The sequence below is a fragment of the Protopterus annectens genome, chromosome 17.part0 (assembly GCF_019279795.1).
Source record: "Protopterus annectens isolate FY-2018-M chromosome 17.part0, PAN1.0, whole genome shotgun sequence".
In the NCBI taxonomy this organism is placed as follows: domain Eukaryota; kingdom Metazoa; phylum Chordata; order Ceratodontiformes; family Protopteridae; genus Protopterus; species Protopterus annectens.
This window is the reverse complement of record NC_056751.1, coordinates 150,304,992-150,324,155: the sequence shown is the minus strand read 5'-3', so window position 1 is coordinate 150,324,155 and position 19,164 is coordinate 150,304,992. Positions and strand designations below refer to the sequence as shown.

At 41.5% G+C, this 19,164-nt stretch overlaps 1 protein-coding gene across 3 annotated transcripts in view; it reads right to left on the bottom strand.

Moving 5' to 3' along the window:
- Window positions 1-19,164, bottom strand: part of SLC35D2 (solute carrier family 35 member D2) — a 649,758-nt gene that overhangs the window by 13,011 nt on the left and 617,583 nt on the right. Inside the window, exon 12 of one of the 3 annotated variants that reach the window (XR_006363184.1) lies at window positions 15,071-15,148. The exons of the other annotated variants lie outside the window; for them this stretch is intronic. The gene's annotated coding sequence lies outside the window, so the exon portion shown is untranslated. The remainder of the gene's footprint in view (window positions 1-15,070; window positions 15,149-19,164) is intronic. 3 annotated transcript variants of the gene reach the window in all.

The window sequence follows — 19,164 nt, the reverse complement described above, 5'->3', positions numbered from 1 at the left end:
ACACCCCAACCCCATGCAGAAAATGGGAAAAAGGGGGTTGATGATGTTGCTAATGAAACATGAGATGTGTGCGTGTGTGTGTGTGTTTTGAATGTTGAAAGGCAGTGGTGGAGAGAAAAATGATTCACCTGGCTGAAAGTAGAAAAGCAGCAACAGAAACAATTTGACTCATAAATGCATTGCAGGAGTACCACAGTTTCAGAGTGACATAGCAAATAGGAGGACAAGCAGAAACTTAAATCCAGAAAATACGTGGACTGGACTGGCAAGAAAGTTTGTGGGGGCTATATTACAGAAAACTGAACAAACTGTTGGGGTTTGCATTTTACTCTTACATCCTTGTGGGTTTCCTTAAAGCATTCTGACTTCCTCCCACCTGTCCAAACTTGATGCTTAGTGACTACTCTAAATTATCTCTGTATGTAATCCTTACAGCTGACTTTGTGATCTGTGATATGGCTGAAAAAGATTTGCATGTATTAATCCACTTACCCAATTTAATAAACTAAATAAGTAATAATAAACTTTCAGAAATAGCTGTAACTGAGTTAATGTATGAGCAATAACATCTCTAAGGAGAAGCCTGACATTATTATTATTGTTGTTGATCCTTCTCAGGAATTTTAACAGTTTTATATGCTTTTGTGGAAACACACTGATTACAACAAGGTATGAGACTTAACTGGGTAAGAAACTGTAACCATTCAGAGCAAGTGGAGGAGATGACTGGAAGCCCATGAAGGAAGAAAGGGGTAATATGAAATAAGAATGTGTAACGGAGGTTAGAAATTATTCATCTTTTTTCTGCCCACCCCCCGGTCTTCTCCAGTCCATTAATTACAGTCCCACTCATTCAATTGTCCAGTATTTCCTGGCATCCAAGAACAATGGGCATGAGAGCCAGGAGCTGGGGACTATTAGGAGTCACCTGATTTCACCAGGTTTCGTGTTTCAAAATGAGCCTGCTTCTCAGTAGCATGGGCTGCTTAATGTTGTCTACTGCACCCTCAAAAGGTGCCAGAGTATGCAGAGTACTTATTTTATTTTAATTGTTTACCAGACTGATTAGTACTGACACATTTCAGGCTCAGCTTGGGTGAAATGCAAAACATTCCAGAAACAAAAAAGACAGAAATGTAAGCAATAACAGGGTAGTTCTGATTTGTTACATAGAAAAACTGTATATGTACATTACAGTTAATAAGCAGAGTGTAACCTTCAAAGGTTCATAGATAATTACTAGGCTAATAACTCCATGGGGCCTTTTTAAACTTAGCCATGCCCCCCTTCCTATCTGACCAGTTTTGATACCCGAGGATTATTTTAAGGGCTATATGCAGGCTTGGGGATTGGTAGTCAAGCATTTACAAGCTGCCTCTGTCTACCAGAGACAGAGGTACCATGCCAGGTGCAAATTTCCAGTTCCCCAGTTACTGGTCCAAATTATGGTTGAACTGAGGTAGGGAAGAACTCTGCTTCATTGAAGGTTGTGGGACAACCTTCAGCAATTCTGTGAGAAGAAAAGTGGAAAAGATATAGGAATAGTGGGCTAACTGATCTGCCCTGTGTTGAGGTAGGAGCACTTGGCTTGGATAAACAGGTGATTTTTGAATTGCAGTCTGAATTTGGAGTAAGTATTGATTTCCTTTAGGTCAATAGGGAGAGCTTGCCAAAGACTAGGTGCCTGACAGGAGAACGCATACGCAATGATGTGGAGTTTAGCTCTAGGGATAATGAAAGTTGGTGTGACTTGTGAGTATTGTCTCAGGTTGTATGATGAGATTTTTTTGCATGAAGTTTACCTGCAAGAGAAGCAAATGTTTAGAGTTGGAATAGTTTTATTTGTAGATTAGGTCTTTGTTTTATGGGTAGCCAATTGGCTGTTTCTAGGGTGACACAGTGTTACTCATGAAGAGGTGAATTTGTAATGAGTTGGAAGATGCTGTTGGAGATTTCTGGAGTCTGGTGGTGTTTTTCTTGGGGTAGATGCAATAATATGTAGTTCATATTCTAGCTGAGAGAAAAGAACTCATTTGTCAATAGTTGCTGTGTCTTGTTTGAGAAAGAAAAGGGGAGATCTTTTTGGCCCAGCAGAGGAGGAAGTTTGTTTTTGCTGTCAATCTGTCCATGTGGAAATGGATGTTTAGAGACTGATCAGATGCTTGGTGAATTTTCTATGAGGTTCCAAAAAGCATTGTTTTGGTCTTGGAGGAGTCGAAAAGTAGTTTACATTTTGAGTCATTGGCAGAGCTCATGTACATCTGACTAGACTTGGGATTGAATGTTGGTGTGAATGTAACTTGAGCGATAAATGACCACATCATCTGCAGGGAGGATGACTGGAAAAGTACAGTTGTGTACACTTACCATAAATGTAGATGTTCGAGTGTATTCACTGTTGCAGTCATCACATTTGGGTTATCTGCCTGCAGGTAGCCCTCAGCTGGCCTGAATACCAGAGTCTTTGGATTTCTGCGTCGGATGCTGTTGCTTCTTCCATGATGTCAGGTCGTCAGGGGTATAAAACATGCAGCCAACGCCATTACATCAGTTTTTCTTGCCCCAGATGTCAGGTGCCCCCACAATAGGAAGCAATTATATGGTATGGAATACTCCCACCAAAAAGCAAATACACATGTTATAATATATGCCAAACAAGAACGAAAGGTGAAAGTCAATAGAAGTCAGGGGGCTGGAGGGAGGGTAACCATGACTGCAACAGTGAATACACTTGAACATCTACATTTATGGTAAGTGTACACAACTGTACTATGTTCTTTGTGTTTCACTGTTGCAGTCATCACATTTGGGTTGATTCCCAAAGCTAAGGAAGGGTGGAGGTAGTTAAAGAGCATTAGGGCTAGCAATCAGGCCCTGTAAGACTGATGTGGCAAATCCAGCTCTGGATTTAGAAAAGATAGGCAGGTGGTAATGCTTGGTGAAAGTATGTACAGAGCTCCAGGTTGCAGCTTCCAGGATGTCCCTCGTAGGGACTCCTCTGAAAAATGCAGTAGAGGTAGTTGCAGCCCTGGTGGAATGTGTTCTTATCCCCTGTGGGGTAGGTTTTCCATGGTGTTTGTAGCAGAAATGGATGCAATGTGCTATCCTATTGGAAATGGTTTGCTTTGAAATGACCTTCCCCTCTGCTCCTGCAGCAAAGCTAACTAGCAGCTGGTCAGATTTTTTGAGAGGCTTAGTCCTGTCCAAATAGAATCTAAGCTGTCTTTGCACATCCAGAGAATACAGTATCCTTTCCCCCTTATTTTGAGGGTTAGGGAAAAAAGTAGGCAAATGAATGGAGTGGTTTAGAAAGAAAAGGCATAAAGGATGGACTGGTCCTGAGGGAAACCCTGTCCGCATGGAAGATAATGAAGGGTTCCACTGCTATGAGGGCCTGCAGTTCAGACACTCTTCTTGCTGAAGTGATGGCTAGAAGTAAGGCTGTTTTACAAGAAAGGAATTTCAACTCTGCTGTAGCAGCTGGTTTAAAGGGGGGAACAGTGAGTTTTTCCAATACAAAGTTAAGGTCCCAGGCTGGAGTGGGAGCTCTCCGGGAGGGGGGTGGTGGTCTTACATTTTTATCCCTTCTAAGTAATTGTTTTAGCAGGGGATGAGAGAAGAGGGGTGGCTCAGTATTATAATGTGCTGAAATGGCAGGGGCATGAATCTTAATTGAAGAGAAAGATAGGCCCTTGTCGAGCATTTCTGTTAAATAATCTAGAATGTGAAGTAAGCTGGGCACTGTTGTGCCCCTCCCCTGAGCCTGGCACCAGGAACAGTATCTTTTCCACTTTTCTGAATAAGATTTTCTAGTACTAGGTCTCCTTGCCTCAAGAATGACATCCAACACCTGCTTACTGAGGGTTGCTAGAGGTGAGCTTAGGGAATTAGCCAGGCTGTAAAGTTCAGGGTATGAAGCTGAGGGTGCAGAATCTGGACTGCCTGCTGGGACAGCAGGGAAGGGGTCTGAGGTAGATGCCATGGTTGCAGCACTGTCAGACTGTGCAAAAAGGGGTACCAGTGCTGAAGTGGCTAGTCTGGGGCAATCAGTATTGTCCTTGGCTTGTCCTGTTTGATCTTTAGTAGAACCTTCGAGAGGAGAGGTAGAGGGGGAAAGCATAAACTGAGAGGCTTTCCCAGGTAAAGGACAGGTCATCCACTTTCCAAGCTTGGCTGTGGGGAGTTCTGGTGCAGAATTTGTTCAATTGGTAGTTCTGAGAGGAAGCAAACAGATCTAGCTCTGGTGTCCCCCATTTGTTCCTCAAGAGCTTGAATAGTTTGGGTTCCAGTTTCCATTCGTGTGGGTCCATGAGATTTCTGCTTAAGTCGTCTGCCAGTGAATTTAGTTTGCCTGGCAGGAACTGAGCTTGCAGGTTCACTTGGCAGCTCAAGGCTGTGTTCCACAGAGCCATGGCTAGTCTGCAGAGAGGGTAGGTATGGGTTCCCCCCTGCTTGTTTATGTACCACATAACTGTGATGTTGTCTGTCTTTACTAATAGTTGTCCTGGAAAAATAAGGTCTTTGAAGGCTATCAGAGCATTCTGTACAGCTAACATTTCTTTTTAATTGATATGCAGGTGCATCTGTTTTGGGTTCTATTTGCCCTGAATGAACTGCCCTGCCATGTGAGCCCCCCATGCATAGTCTGATGAGTCTGTTGTTAGGGTTTGGGTGGCAGGGGGTAGAGTGAAAGGGAGTCCCTTGTTGTGGTAGCAGGCCTCTGCCCACCAAAGGAACTCTGTCCTTAGACAAGGAATGATAGGAATCATTGTTTCCAGGTCCTGAGAATGTTGACACCATAGACTTTTTAGATACCACTGAAGTTTCCTCATATGCAGTCTTGCATGTGGAATTAACAGAATGCAACAGGCCATGAACCCTAGGGCTTGCAGGATTTTCCTTGCAGATAGCTGGGTTTTTGTGGTCAGTAGGTTGAAGTAGGTTGTCAAATAAACTTGTTTCTCTGGAGTGAGGAATGAAGCTGTGTTCAAGCTTGCTCCCAGGAATACAATTTGTTGACAGGGTACTAGGTGTGATTTCTCCTCGTTGATGGTGTACCCCAGTGAGGTTAGAAGTCTCTTTACAAATGCCAGGTGTTGTAATAGCAAGTCCTGACTTTCTGCCTGAATCAGGCAATCCTCCAAGTATGGGTAAATCTGAATATTTCTCTGCTTACAAAATTGAATTGGCTGGAGCTAGGCACTTTGTGAATACCCTGGGCGCAGTAGATAAGCCAAAGGGAAGTGCAGAGAACTGATACTGCATGGAACCCTCCCTGATATTGTCTGCAGGATTCATCTATTGGGATGTACAGATAAGCTTCTTTCAAGTCTAGGGTTGCCAGCCAGGCATCCTTAGCTAGCATAGGCAGAAGCTGTTGAAGAGTTAGCATTTTGAATTTTGGAACCACCAGAAAGGTGTTGAGAATAGACAGGTCCAGGATGGGATGCCAGGAGTTTTCTTTTCTGGGAACCAGGAACAGTCTTGAATAAAAACCTTGTCCCCTTTGTTCTGCTGGGACAGATTAAATAGCCCTGATACTGAGGAGAGAGAGCACTTGTTTTTGGGCCTCCACCCACTGATTTGGGGGGAGGTCTGGCCATCCACATGGGGTTGGGAGTGAGTGGAAGTGGAATCTGTATCCTAGGGAAACTATGTTTAAAACCCATTTGTCCTGGGTAATATGTTCCCAGTTTTTTGCATGCAAGACGAGCTTTCCTCCTAAGGGAGCAGTAGTTGAGCAAGGCTTGGTAGAGTTAAGGATAAGTCATTGTGCCATTTTTCCATAGGGGTGTGGCTTACTACTCCTTGCTTTGGAAGTGGGGGCCCCACACTGCTTAGATCTGTGCATAGCCTGAGACTGAAGTCTTGGTAGTCTGCTGCTCCTGGGTTTGGACTGAGAAGGCCTGGAAGGGACTGGAAAAGACCAGTTCTGTGAAGGCCAATGCCTACTGAATCTAGGAGGCTGCACTGGTAAGAAATCTTTAACAGTTTACATAGATTTAGCTTTTTCCTCCATCCTTCTGAGGACTTTTTCTGCTTTGCTGCCAAAAAGGCGGTCTTGGTTTAAGGGTGCATCCAGTAATTTGACTTTAACATGATCTGGCAAGTTTTGTTCCTTAAGCCAAGCATGCCTTCTAAGTACAGATCCAGTGACAGCAGCCCTGCAAGATGCTTCTAAAGCATGAAAACCACATTGCAAAATATGTTTGCCAACTTGTTCGGCAGAATACATTAACTCTTGCAAGTCTTTGTGTTCAGCACAGTTAGGAATCAACACCATTTTCTGTTTAAGTAGTCCCATAATATGCTGCTGATACTTTAACATATGAAACTGGCAATTTAAAGCCCTAATGGTCAAAGTAGCAGAAGTGTATACCTTCTTACCCAATCTGTCTAAAGCTCTAGAGTCCCTATCAGAAGGGGTAGGATTTTTGGCAGTAGTAGCCTTAATGCCTCTTGGCCCTTGGGAAATGGTATCTGTATCCGCAGTGGGATTCTTGAAGAGGAATTTGTGAGAGTCAGGTACTCTGTAGTACCTGTCAGGTTTCCTGGGAGCTGGAGGGAAAGTGTCTGGGGTAAGGCTGGATTCCAAGAAAATATCATCTACAATCTCCAGAACAGGAGGGATAGCTAGAGGCCTGTGTTGAGGCAGGAGTAAGAATTCCCTAAGTCTCTTTTTGGACTAGTCCTGGCTTTCCCAGTGGAAATGCTCTCTAAGGGTATGCAAGGTTTCACCAAAAGAAAAATCCTCTGGAGGGGAAGCAGAGGGAATGGGATCCTCTGCATCAGAATCCTCATAAGTAGATGAGGGTAAATCCTGGTAGTCAGAAGGAACAGATATATCAGATTCCTGATCAGAAGAATCAGAAAGAAAATCAGTTCTAGGTCTCTTAGAGGGGGAAAGGCTGGCTTCCCCTAATTAAAGTAATAAGGTCTTCAGCCATTCAAATCTTTTATTTTTGAGGCATATGGGCCTAAGAATGCGATTTGGTCATCGGTTTCCTAGGTGCAGTGCGAGCTTTAGGCCTGAGGAATTCAGTATTTTTAGCCTGAAACAAAGTCGTCGGTTTAATATGAAAATTTTTAGGCCTGAATACACCCTCAGAAGCCAAGTGCCTGCACAGCAGCTCCGGACCCATCCAAGGTAGAGACATCTGCAGATTCCATAGTCGAAGAAGCATCTCACAACATACCGGACTCTGAATGGGTCTCAGTAGAGGCCTGCGAATCTGTAGTAGCGGGTATCAGGGGCTGCAAAAGCGCCTCACTGAGTACCGGCAGACTGGTGACTAGCTTAACGGATGCGTTGTCGGCAGTTTTGGACCTATGCGGTCTGTCTCTGTCTTTATCCTTACATTTTTTCAGAAGATTGGTAGTCGGATGGCTTAATGAAGCCATTTCGGAGTACGGAGATCGAGAACAAAAGTATTTAGCTACAAAAATAGCCCGACGACGAATAATTCGGGCATTGAACAAGGCACAAAACCGACAGCTAGGGATGTCGTGGTCTGGGCCTAAACAGGTGATGCTGTAAGAATGAAAATCTCTATGAGGTATTTGCTTTCCACAGGCAAGACAATTGTTAATTTTTTTCTGACTTTTGTTAGAACAAGAAAAAAGGATCCCCAGCAGGGTACTTATCTTTTTGAAGACTTCAGGTCTGAAACTCGAAAATGAAAATTTCAAAAGTCGGCCGACCGGCACTTGCGAACCACTTCTGCTTCCGGCACCGCACGGCAAGAAAGACTGATGTAATGGCATCGGCTGCATGTTTTATACCCCTGATGACCTGACATCATGGAAGAGGTGACAGCATCCGACGCAGAAATCCGAAGACTCTGGTATTCAGGCCTGCTGAGGGCTACCTGCAGGCAGATAACCCAAATGTGATGACTGCAACAGTGAAACATGAAAAACATCAGTGGATGTCACAAGAAGTTTTTCAATGACTATGGAGAAGATAAGGGTGACAATAATGAATCCTTGAGATACAGGTACAGATTCTGATTTGGAAGATCCTATTTTAACTCTGAAGTATCTGTCAGTGAGGAAGATTTTAAACCAGTTACCCAGTTAATACCAATTTCAATTAGTTTGTTTAGGAGAAGAGAAGAAACTGATCTTAAAAAGATGTTTTATTTTATATTATTTTATTTACTTGCTTATTAACCAGGGTAGAGCACTGATCTTCTTAGACAATTTTAAGGCTCAGCACAGCAAAAGTATGCTAAAGAAACATTTTTTGTTTTTGTTTGATCTTCCTATATATACATACACAGTCCTGAAAGGACATGCAGTGGGTATGCAACATATCATCCTACCTGCATGGTGATTCAGGCAATGTCCTGCCTTCTTTGCAGATAATGCCCTCAGACTTTGCTGGAGACCAACAGTAAGGTGCACCTGTGTGGGTTTGTCCTTCCTCCTTTGGATCGGCATGTGCCCAACCCTCCTTCCCTTACCAGTGCCTAACACACCCAAATTGTTAAACTGGACCTGGGTCACCTAGGCTGTAGTCAGGGCTTTATCATTCTACTCCATTCTGTTGGCTATATATTTACAATATTAGTATAGATATTGGCTTCAGTCTTGAAATATTACTGTAAGGGTGGGTTTGGAATAAGCCTTAATTCTTCAAGTATTTCAAGTATTAAGATAAAACACAATTGCTGTTCAGATTTTCTTGTGCTGTATCAGTATTTTCATCATAACTCTCAACTTTTTTGCGCAAGGATGATGGACAAAGCCAAAAATAACAGGGTAGGACCAAAGGTTCAAAGCCGGGCAATTTTTAAATATTAGTCCAATTCACTTAAAATGTTAACAGAACAGGTTTTATATCGGCAAGAATTTTTTTGAACAATAAGAACTGTGAAAGTACTACTTAATAATTGTAATCCTTAGTGATTTACTAGAAATTCAAACATTTTACAAGGGGACAGGGAAAAAATAAAAGAAGTTCTGCAAAATCAGAAACAATTAAGAGTATCCATAAAAGTGTATTTAAGCTATGGGTGCAGTGTGGGGGAAGTAATACTGCTGTCATACTAACAATGACACAACTTTCTTGTATCAGTTAGTCATTAAGAAAATATAGCATTGTTAATGCTGTAATGCTCTTCCTTGCGTCTTTATTGTCATCAGTAGTTATGGACAATTTTGTATGCCTCTCTGTGATATCCATAAAGTGTACAATTACAGTGTGTGTGTGTGTGTGTATTCTGGCCTGAACTATATATATTAACAACTCCAGTGGAGCTCTAGTGGATTGTACTCAACTCCCAGTGATTGCATTTCTGAGGTTTTTGACAAACTCGGATGACAGCCTAAAGTTTCAAACAAATGTTCATATCTCTGGAGCCATAAGGATTATTAAAGAAATGTAAATTACAAACTTCAGCACAAAGAAATCTTAACGGTGGAAGTGCTCATTAGATTTTAGGTCTTTAACTGGATTTGCATTTGCAGACTAGCTTTATGAATTTCACCTCATACTGTAAATATATTAAGCTGATGCACATAAGTACCTCCCAATAGAAGGTGATGGAAAAAGTACATTTTCACACTGAAATAAGAGAGAGAAAGATGAAGTCCAAGAATGGCTAATAATTTAAACTGTAAAAAATGGATTTAACATGGTTGCACTTTCCTGATTTTGCATCCATCAATTCATCCACAGTCTCTTTTCCCATTTTTATACATGGGGTCAGGGTGTCACTTCAACAGTGACAATCATCTAGAGCCAAGGTTTAACCACTGGGTGGCTGTTTTTCCATACCATACGCTCACATGCACACTCACAAATATGGGTAATTTAGTGTGTCTAGTCCACATGCTGCATTATATCTTTGGAATGTGGAAAAAAAACAGAGCATGTGGAGGAATGCCACATAAACATGGGAAGGGCATGCAGACTCCGGCCAGAAGGCTCCCCAGCTGAGAATAGAACAGGAGAACCTCCTACTGTGAGGCGATAATGCTTTCCTGATTCTGCATATGAGACAGCAATTTCCACACACAACTCAGATATATTTTTGTGCAGGTATCTGACCAAATTAAAAAACATATTTAAGATTTTCTTTCTCTGTACTCTAGTAAAATATAGTAATAGATTGTACTAATTTATCATCCCCAAATCCTACTGGAAATAGGAGGGATTATACTCTTCTGTATACACATTTTATGCTAATTAGATGCACAGATTTTTGGCCAGTTATAGTTACTTTTCAATAGTCATTGTCCAGATTTTTGAATTGTACAAATTCAGAGGTATGAATGAGATTAACCTTTGTCAATGTTGCAACCACATTTGTAAGACTCTTTTGGGTGGTTATATAATTTACTTATAAAAGTCTTGCAGTCACTGATGTTTCTGATTTTCTAGGGTAAGTGCTCCAGTTGCTGGGAACTATTTTACTAAAACGCCTTTCCTCTGGCAGCCAGACTGAATGGAGGTTGAACTGTAAGAGCATTATTGTCTTCATTGTGGATGAGGTACTATGAGGGTCTGACTAGAAGTTTAACTCCTGAAGGAATGGCAAACATATTCATGCAGCACTTTGAAGTTTAGTATCGACATCAGTGTGAAGCAGGTAGGGGTGGAGAACAGATGGCCTTTCAGGTATACATTGATAGAATAATATAACAACAACAATGTTAAGAAATAAATAACTGATGAATAATGAGTAATAAAAATAATTAGCATTTTTTTTTTATTTTTTTTTATTTTTATTATTCATCAGTTATTATTTATTTATTAAAATTATTGTCATTATATTATTGTATCAATATACACGGTATATGAATTTTAAGTACTTAATTAATTAATAGAAATAAAGTTACATTTATAAATTACGGATGAATCTGCATATGTTTTTAATCTGTTGAAGTCATTCTATGTATTTGATTGGTGGAAAGATATATAAAGTGTATGTGAAAGCTGGTGCACGTAACTCTGAGGAAGTCCCTGTCATTTATGGGACGAAAGCACTAGCTGATTTTATTTCATAAAGTCCAAGTTTTTTTCACCACTAGCTTTGCTTTTGTGACATTTTTACCTATTCTGCTGCTTGGTTTAGACTGGATGAGGTGGAATTCATTGGATTGTAATTTTGAAGGGCCTGCAGCATCTCCTGTGTATGGTTACTGGTTCTTGCCATAGTTTTGGTGGTACAGTTGACTGCTATTTTTTTCTTTTAGCCAATGGCATAGTATGGAAAAATCTTTTTATAGAACCTTCTGTAATGATGTTCCAGTGTTTACTTACCAGTGAAGTATAACATCAATGGCATCATGGGTGACATCAGAGAAGAGTATGATGAAGTATATGTCTTTTATGAAAAGGCAGAAAAGAATGGGACTCTGGACTGTTACTTGGGGAATTCCTGCAATAAAGATGCCTTCAATGGTTGTTGCATTTCCTACTCAGACTGTAAAGGTTCTGTTGGTTAAGTACTTAATAAAGAAACCACATTTGAGCTAAAGTTAAATCATTTCATCTAGCTCAAAAAATTATTCGAGTGCTTACATTTTCAAATGCCCTGCTAAAACATATGAATATGGTCCTTGTTAGTAACCATTTTCTACTGATCTAAGAATTTTGTCATCTACAGTGTAGAAAGCAGTTAATGGTGTGCTCATACCTGAAGCCATGGTGTGAGTCAGTTAACAGTCTGTCCCAAGGATTCAGAAAGAACCCCAGTGCTCATGGTAAGGGCTGCATTAAAATGGTCTAGTTTCCAAGGCATGGTATTTTCTGATTCAGAGACATGTTAGCAGCAATAAGGAAAAAACTTAATTATCAGTTAATTTTCATGTCTCTGAGTAATTGTTAACTACTATGAGTACAGATTAGCACTTTCTTGTGGTAATTAACACTGACAGACCATGCATTGTGTTGGCACAGACAACCCCCATTCACTCTCTGACACACGTATGTATATACATAACACACACACGCACACACCCACACGTGTGCACATCACATACCTCTTACCTGCCACTGTGTTGTTATAACTTCCCTGATGTCTCTTTTAACGATTATGTTCCTGCTCTCATAACTTATGGATCCTTACAGTCATGAATAATGCTACACATTAGAGTTTAATTCTTTTTGTTCAAAACTTAACATGGTGATGGTAGACCAGTTGCTCTTTTAACCTTTAATGTCAGTCCTAGTAATATTTATCTAATGTCCCTGGTGTCATCTAGGGTATTTCCTGGCTTTGTATTGAAACCTTCCCTCTCTGTCCCTCATAATTCACAGACTGATACAAGCACTGGATCATTTCAAACACTGCAGCTTTATACTTCCTAGCATGGAAAATGGAAAAATAAAAATAAAACTTTACTACATTAATGGATTAGTTTGTGTAGTGGGTTAATGCTCCTGCTTTCTTTCTTAAGGGTGCAAGGCTCAAACCAAGGTTCAAATGCTTTCCCCCTTTCACTTTAAATATTTTTTTAAACACACACAAGCAATATTTAGCAACTATTCATGGTGTCTCAAGGTCATGCAGAGGACTAATACTTTCTCTCTGAGACTGGAGGGTGCATAGATTGAATCTTTTTAGTGTCTTTATGGCACTAAAAAAGTATCCCTGGTGTCTAGTATTTACAATCGACCTTCATCTTGTTTAAGTGCAACTAAGGTACAATACTGCAGAATTCTCCCTGGTGTATAGTGTTCTCCTGACCCTATTTAAGGCAGGATGTCAGCAGAGTTCTCCCAAGTGGCTAGTATTCTCCCAACCCACACCTTGTGCAAATGCCATTTAAATACAATGTCAGGAGATGTCTCCCTAGAAGCTAGTCCTCACCCTGACCCAAGTGCCATTAAGGCATGATTACTGTTATCCTTGATGTCCAACGTTCCCCCAGTGTTGCAGGATTTGCTTGTTAGTCTAGGGAAGTGTGCATGTATGACAGCTCTCTCATCCCACCAAACACACACACACACACACACACACACACACACACACACACACACACACACACACACACACACACACACACCTAACTAGCCTATCTCCTCAGTACCCCCCCCCCACCACTGCAACATATCAAGCAGATACGCACACATGCACACACACCTAACACTGTCTGCTAAACTCCCTGGCACTTACCTCTACCATGATGGCTGAACAGGACCTTTTGGCCATGTTCATTAACACAAGCAGTCAGGAATGGCCTTGTTAATTTGTGTAGCCAAGTGATTCTTTAAATCACTTGGCTGCATACATCCCTTACTGAATGCAGTTCTGAGGGGGAGCACATGGCTAATTAACATATGCCTCTCTTCTGGAATGCCTCATTAGCATTTAGCATGGCTGCAGAGACAGTCCGCTGTGATGCTGCATATCTTCATGATGCATCACTATGACAGGGCTATCTCCGAATCAGAAATGATTACCACAAGGTGTGCTTGGGCAGACTATATGTATTGGGTGACAGTTTTGGATGGAGGAGTAAGATTTTTTGGAGACAGTGTGATTCAATTGTTATAAACTTTTCCCAGTTGCTAATGACAAGTTACATATGTTTGTAAGAAGTTGAGAAAGGGCTAAGCACAGTGTTTCAAGAAAGAGGGATAACTTCCATTTGGATTTGAGCTTGATTTCTTGTCATTTTTTTTTCTAAACATTTACTTACTTCCTTAGTTGTAATTTCTAGAAACAAATGGTAGGTGATGGCAGAAAGGGTGAAAATGAAATTTTCAGCCACATTCAAAATACTGATTTTGTTAACAGAGTATGGGTATTGACTATTTGCATCACCAAAATATAATGCATTACATTTTTGTGTCAAAGGCAATGCCATTTAATGATTCACAATCTAATAAAGATGCTAAATAATTTTGTAGTTTTGCCTAATCTTGTTAGTTACTCACCACTGACCCTATCTTTGAGTCATTAGCAAATATTGTGTTCCTGCAATAATGGAAAATGGACATTACAGCCATTAAACAGCAAAAGTCCCATCACAGAGCCTTGTGGAACTATCTTTTGTATGGACCAGGGGGTTAAACATACTTTATTCACTGATCATAAATCAGTTTTTAATCCAGTTGTATATATAGCTATTAATACCAAGGATAGCCAAAGCAGTACATACTGAGTGATGGCCACTATAAATGAATGCTTTTGAAATAGCCAAGTAGATCACACATATGAAAATGCCATTATAAAGGGTGTCTGTTATGTTTCTATATAACAACCAAAGGATCAAATTATTGCACAAAGTAAAGCTTTTAACCTTATACTCCTTGCTTTCTCCTAAAAATTTAGTTGAACATTAATTCTTACTTCTCCATCAGATTACCTATTTCCTATTCCATACCTTTTTTTACTCACTCTTTTTCACACTTGACTGTCTACTAACCTTACTTCCTTACCACCTCTGACCACCTACACTTACTAGCCCACACTATTACAACGCATCTTTCTTCCTTCTCATCAGAGTTTGCTCTCATTCTCTCTCCTTACCTATCTCTTTTGCATACAACTCTATTCTAGCATACCTTTTCTTTTCCCATCAATCGCTTACCCATGTTTCTATTTACTCTCTTCTATTAATACCTTAGTAGATTCAAAATTCTTATTACTTTTTTCTCTTTTTTTCCTTATCTTTCATTCCTCTTCTCTTCTACCACTTCTCTCTCAAATAATTGTATTCCTCCTCAATTAGTCTTAATAGAGATCTACTATATTCTGTTAGTAATGTCTGTATTTTTGAGCATTTTATAATGCTGCTTTTTTTGCAATTGTTTTCTTTTTCTAATTATACTGTATCTTCTAATTATTTTTGCAATCTCAGTTTGATTACTTGTAATTTTTATGTGGTGTTCGTTTCCCCTGGAACTCCACTAAAAGGAGGCTTCCCCCCAGTTGAACTATCCTAGTTAACAAATGTAAACAAATAAAGTCAATAAATTCGTAGTGCATGACCTTCTGTAACAAAAGTCATATTGACTGATGTTAGTTTGTGCTGTTAAACTTAGAGCTATGTTAGCTAACAGGACCCTTTCAAAACACACGCCTAAGTTGCATATCAAACTATAGTTGCTTACCTTACACCCTTAATGTTGCTGCACTTGCGTATAGGAGTCACAAATGCCTTTTTTTCCAAAACTCAGGTGCAAAATAATCTGCCAGACACAATGAAAATAAGATATTTTAACTTTCCTGAGAAAGTAGCCATTTAAATTGTCAGTGTCTGCATCAGCATTAGATAGTAGTTTTCAGGCAAAGTCAAATCTCCCCAATCTCTTGATAATATTAACTTATTCCAGAATACCCTAGAATAGCTATTTTACCAGAGACAATCATGTATCATGTATTTAACTTTTTTTTATCCCTTAACATTTTTAGTTGCAGATGTCTGAAATGCATACAAAACAGGAATAGCAGAAGAAAATGAACTATTTTTGCTCTCTGACCCAGTTTCACACCTATTTTTTCCCTATCTTTGTCTGCCCTTTAAATGTCCACGTCTTTCAAACCAATTGCCTTAAAGAATTTTCCAACCAAATTCCTAAGTATTACAACATGTTCATAGGTTCATAGGTTCATACTAGGCTATCTGCCCTAGGGCATTTATAAGCCTAGCCAGAATGTGTTTGGCTTTCGCCACCCATTTTAAATTTATTTTGCTATGCCCTTTTTCGAGGTTAGTATACTGTGCCTCTGTCTAACAGTGACACAGAAGTGATACCCGGGGTAAACCTACGATCTCCCATCCACTCATCAAGATTCCTCTTGAAGAGAGTCAATGAGGGTCTCTGCCTAACCTGGACTGGGATTTTATTCCAGAGTGAAGGGAGCCTCTGGGTTATGAATCTGTCCCTCCAGCATGTCCTATTTATTTCAGTGCTGAGGTTCAAGTCTCTCGAGCGTAGCTTGATGGGATTTGGATTTTCTGAGGTGCAGCATGTCCATTAATTCCGGGTTGGACATGGCTTTATATGTCAGGCACAGACTGCCTCTGAACAGGCGGTATATGCCACTGAGTAGAGCTGGAGTTTCTTTAACCGGGCAGCATATGGCATCTGTTTGAGCCCTTTGATCCTCTTGGTGAGGTATTTTTGGGGTCTTTCCAGTTGCTGCAGGTGTCTGGTAAGGTACATCCCAAAAGGGGCATTGTACTCAATTATGGGCCTGATGAGGGATGAGTAAAGAGGCACGATGACCTCCCCTGATCTAGATGTGAATCCTTTCATGATTAGGTGGGCTATATAAAATGTTTTTCTAACCACTTTGGCCACGTGGTTGTCAAATGAGAGATTGCTATCAACTTGGGTCCCCAGGTCCCTAATTACTTCTTCTGTACTTAATGGATTACCACCTATGTGGTAATTTGTGGGCACTTTGTTTTGCCAAAGGGGATGACTATACACTTTTTGGCATTTAGCTTGAGGCCATGGCTCTGGCACCAGGTGTCTGTTTCTATGAGGCCCTTTTGGAGGATGCTTGTGTCGGCTGGAGAGTCGATTATGGCGCCCAGTTTGCAGTCATCTGCGAACTTGGTCAGCCACAGTCCTTCCATGTTGGCCTGTACCTCCGAGAAATATATACCGAACAAGAGAGGTCCCAGGACTGAGCCTTGTGGGACACCACTTGTAACTGGTTTGGAGTCTGACATGGCTCCAGCAATTCTAACCATGTGGGTTCTGTTCTTGAGCCAGTTTGCAATCCATCTAGTGACATAGGGGTTTATATTTAAGCTGGTGAGCTTATCTATAATGCCCGAGTGGGGTACTGTATCAAAGGCTTTTGCGAGGTCCAGGTAGGCTGTGTGGACCACCTTCCCCTCGTCAATGGCCTTGGTGACTGTTTCAAAGAAATCAACCAGGTTTAAGAGGCAGGATCTGCCCTTAACAAAGCCGAACTGGTTAGGATCCAGTGTTTGTAGGTCCCCAATATCTTTATTTATGAGGTCCATGATGATCCTTTCCATAGCTTTGCAGACCAAACTAGTCAGGCTTATGGGGCGATAGTTTCCAGGATCCGCTGAGGGACCACTGTTGCTGTATGCCACTCTTTGGGCACATATCCTGTAGTAAGGCTGAGATTGAACAGTAGTTTTATGTTTGGGTTTAGCTCTTCTTGGAGTTCATGTAGGACGCAGCCCGGGACACCAAATGGTCCCATTGATGCTGTGTTTTTTGCTTTGGAGAGGGCGGCTCTTACCTGAGCACCTGAGATGTCAGGGGGGCAGCACTCTGCTGGGATAGATATTTGCCCTTTTGGTGGGGAGGGGAGAAGTTTGCGCTGAACCTGTCAGCTAGGATGTTGGCAATGTCTGTGGGATCAGTGTATTTTTTGTCATTTTGGACTAATTCTGAGCATATCTGGGAATTACCACCCAGGTTCCTAACATAACTAAAGAAAGCCTTGTGATTATCCTTAGTGTCCTGTGCAATTTTTCTCTCGAAGCTGGCCTTAGACAATTTTATGTGTGCCCGTAGTTTTTGCTAATACTGATCAGTGATGCCTTCCCTTTTGGGATTTTGCTCTATCCTTTAGTAGCTTCCTCCTTCTATTGTATAGTTTGTTTATGGCTGGGGTCCACCAGACAGGACGTCTGCCTTTGGAGGATTGGGTCTTGGTTTTATTTGGGATCGATGATCCATGCATTCCTGAAGGTGTTCATAGAATGCGTTTATAAAGGATTCTGCGGTCTGGGCGTATTTTCCACAGGCCCGGGGCTTTGAAGGATTCCACCTCAGTTTTGAGGAGTGTGAAATTTGCTTTAGAGAAGTTTTTCACTGTGGTTTTCTGGGCAGGGGGTGGGGTCGGGATGTGAATATCCAGTGAGATTAGTTTATGGTCTGATCTTACCAGTGAGGGATACACTTCTGGTCTGGAGCATAGAGTCCCCATGTTGGTGATGATCAGGTCCAGTATGTTTTCCCCTCTTGTGGGAGTGGTAACAAGTTGTTCCATAGCATTTGAGTTTATAAATTCTAGGAACCTTTGGGCTAGGGTGTTGGAGCTAGAGTAATGCTCCCAGTCTATGTTTGGGTAGTTGAAGTCGCCCAATATAATGGTGTTTGGAGAGACCTTCATATTTTCCAGTGTTCTCAGGAAGGCCAAGTGGGGTTCCTGGGTTTGTTGGGTGGTCTGTAGCAGGCTATAAACTGGAAGGCAGTTTTACCCACTGTTAGTTGCACATGGATAGTCTCTGATGCTTCGTGCTTTGCCACCAACCTGGAGGTGTGGGTATCTTTGATGAATATCGATACTCCCCCTCCTTTTGTGGTTCGGTCCAAGTTTTGGGGCCGAAAAGCATGGTATGAGGTATAAGCTGGTACTGCTGGGGTGCTCTCGGGAGCCCTGAACCAGGTTTCTGTTACTGCACAGATATCGATGTTCTCCATGCTAAGGAGAGTTTCGAGTGTGTGCATCTTGAGGTTTAGACTTCTGGCGTTGAGTAGCATTACTCTTAGTTTCTTATCCCTTGTGATACCTATGGAGGTGGGTTTGTCTTTTGAGCCTTGCCTAAAAAGGCACTATGGGGGTAGCAAGAGCCTTTGCCAATATCCGAAAGCCCAGGGGTGACAGGTGCAAGCCATCTCTAGCGAAGCATCGTGGCTTGTCGAGCATATCATCCCAAGCTGACAGGCATTGGATCCCCTTTGAATGACACCAGTACTTAAGCCAATTGTTGAAATTGATCATCTTGTCTTCATATTGTGGCATCATTCTTGGTGAGGGTAAGATGCTACTCAAGGTCAGGGTCATACCGGCCTGGGCTACATGCTCAGAGAGCTCCTTTATGTCTCTTTTCATGTAGTCCAGGGATGTACGTCTCAGGTCATTCACACCAGCATGGACAATGACTGAGTCATATTTATACTTGCCTTGGAGTGACCTGAGTGCTTGTGTTATGTGGCAGATCCTAGTGCCCGACAGACTGCTCACCGTGACCCCCTCCTTGTTCAGCCTGGTGAGCGGGACGTCAGTGTGCCTGACGATAGAGTCACCTATTACAAGTGTATCAGGTGTGTTGTTTACTCTTAAGGGCTGTGACTGTTTGGCACACTGGCTTTGTGAGATATGTGTTGCACGTGTTTTGTTTTGGGGTAGCGGCTGCTTGGGTGTCTGCTTTGGAGGTCTCTGCTGCTTCGGCAGATGTTTATTTAGAGCCTCCGAGTATGTTTTT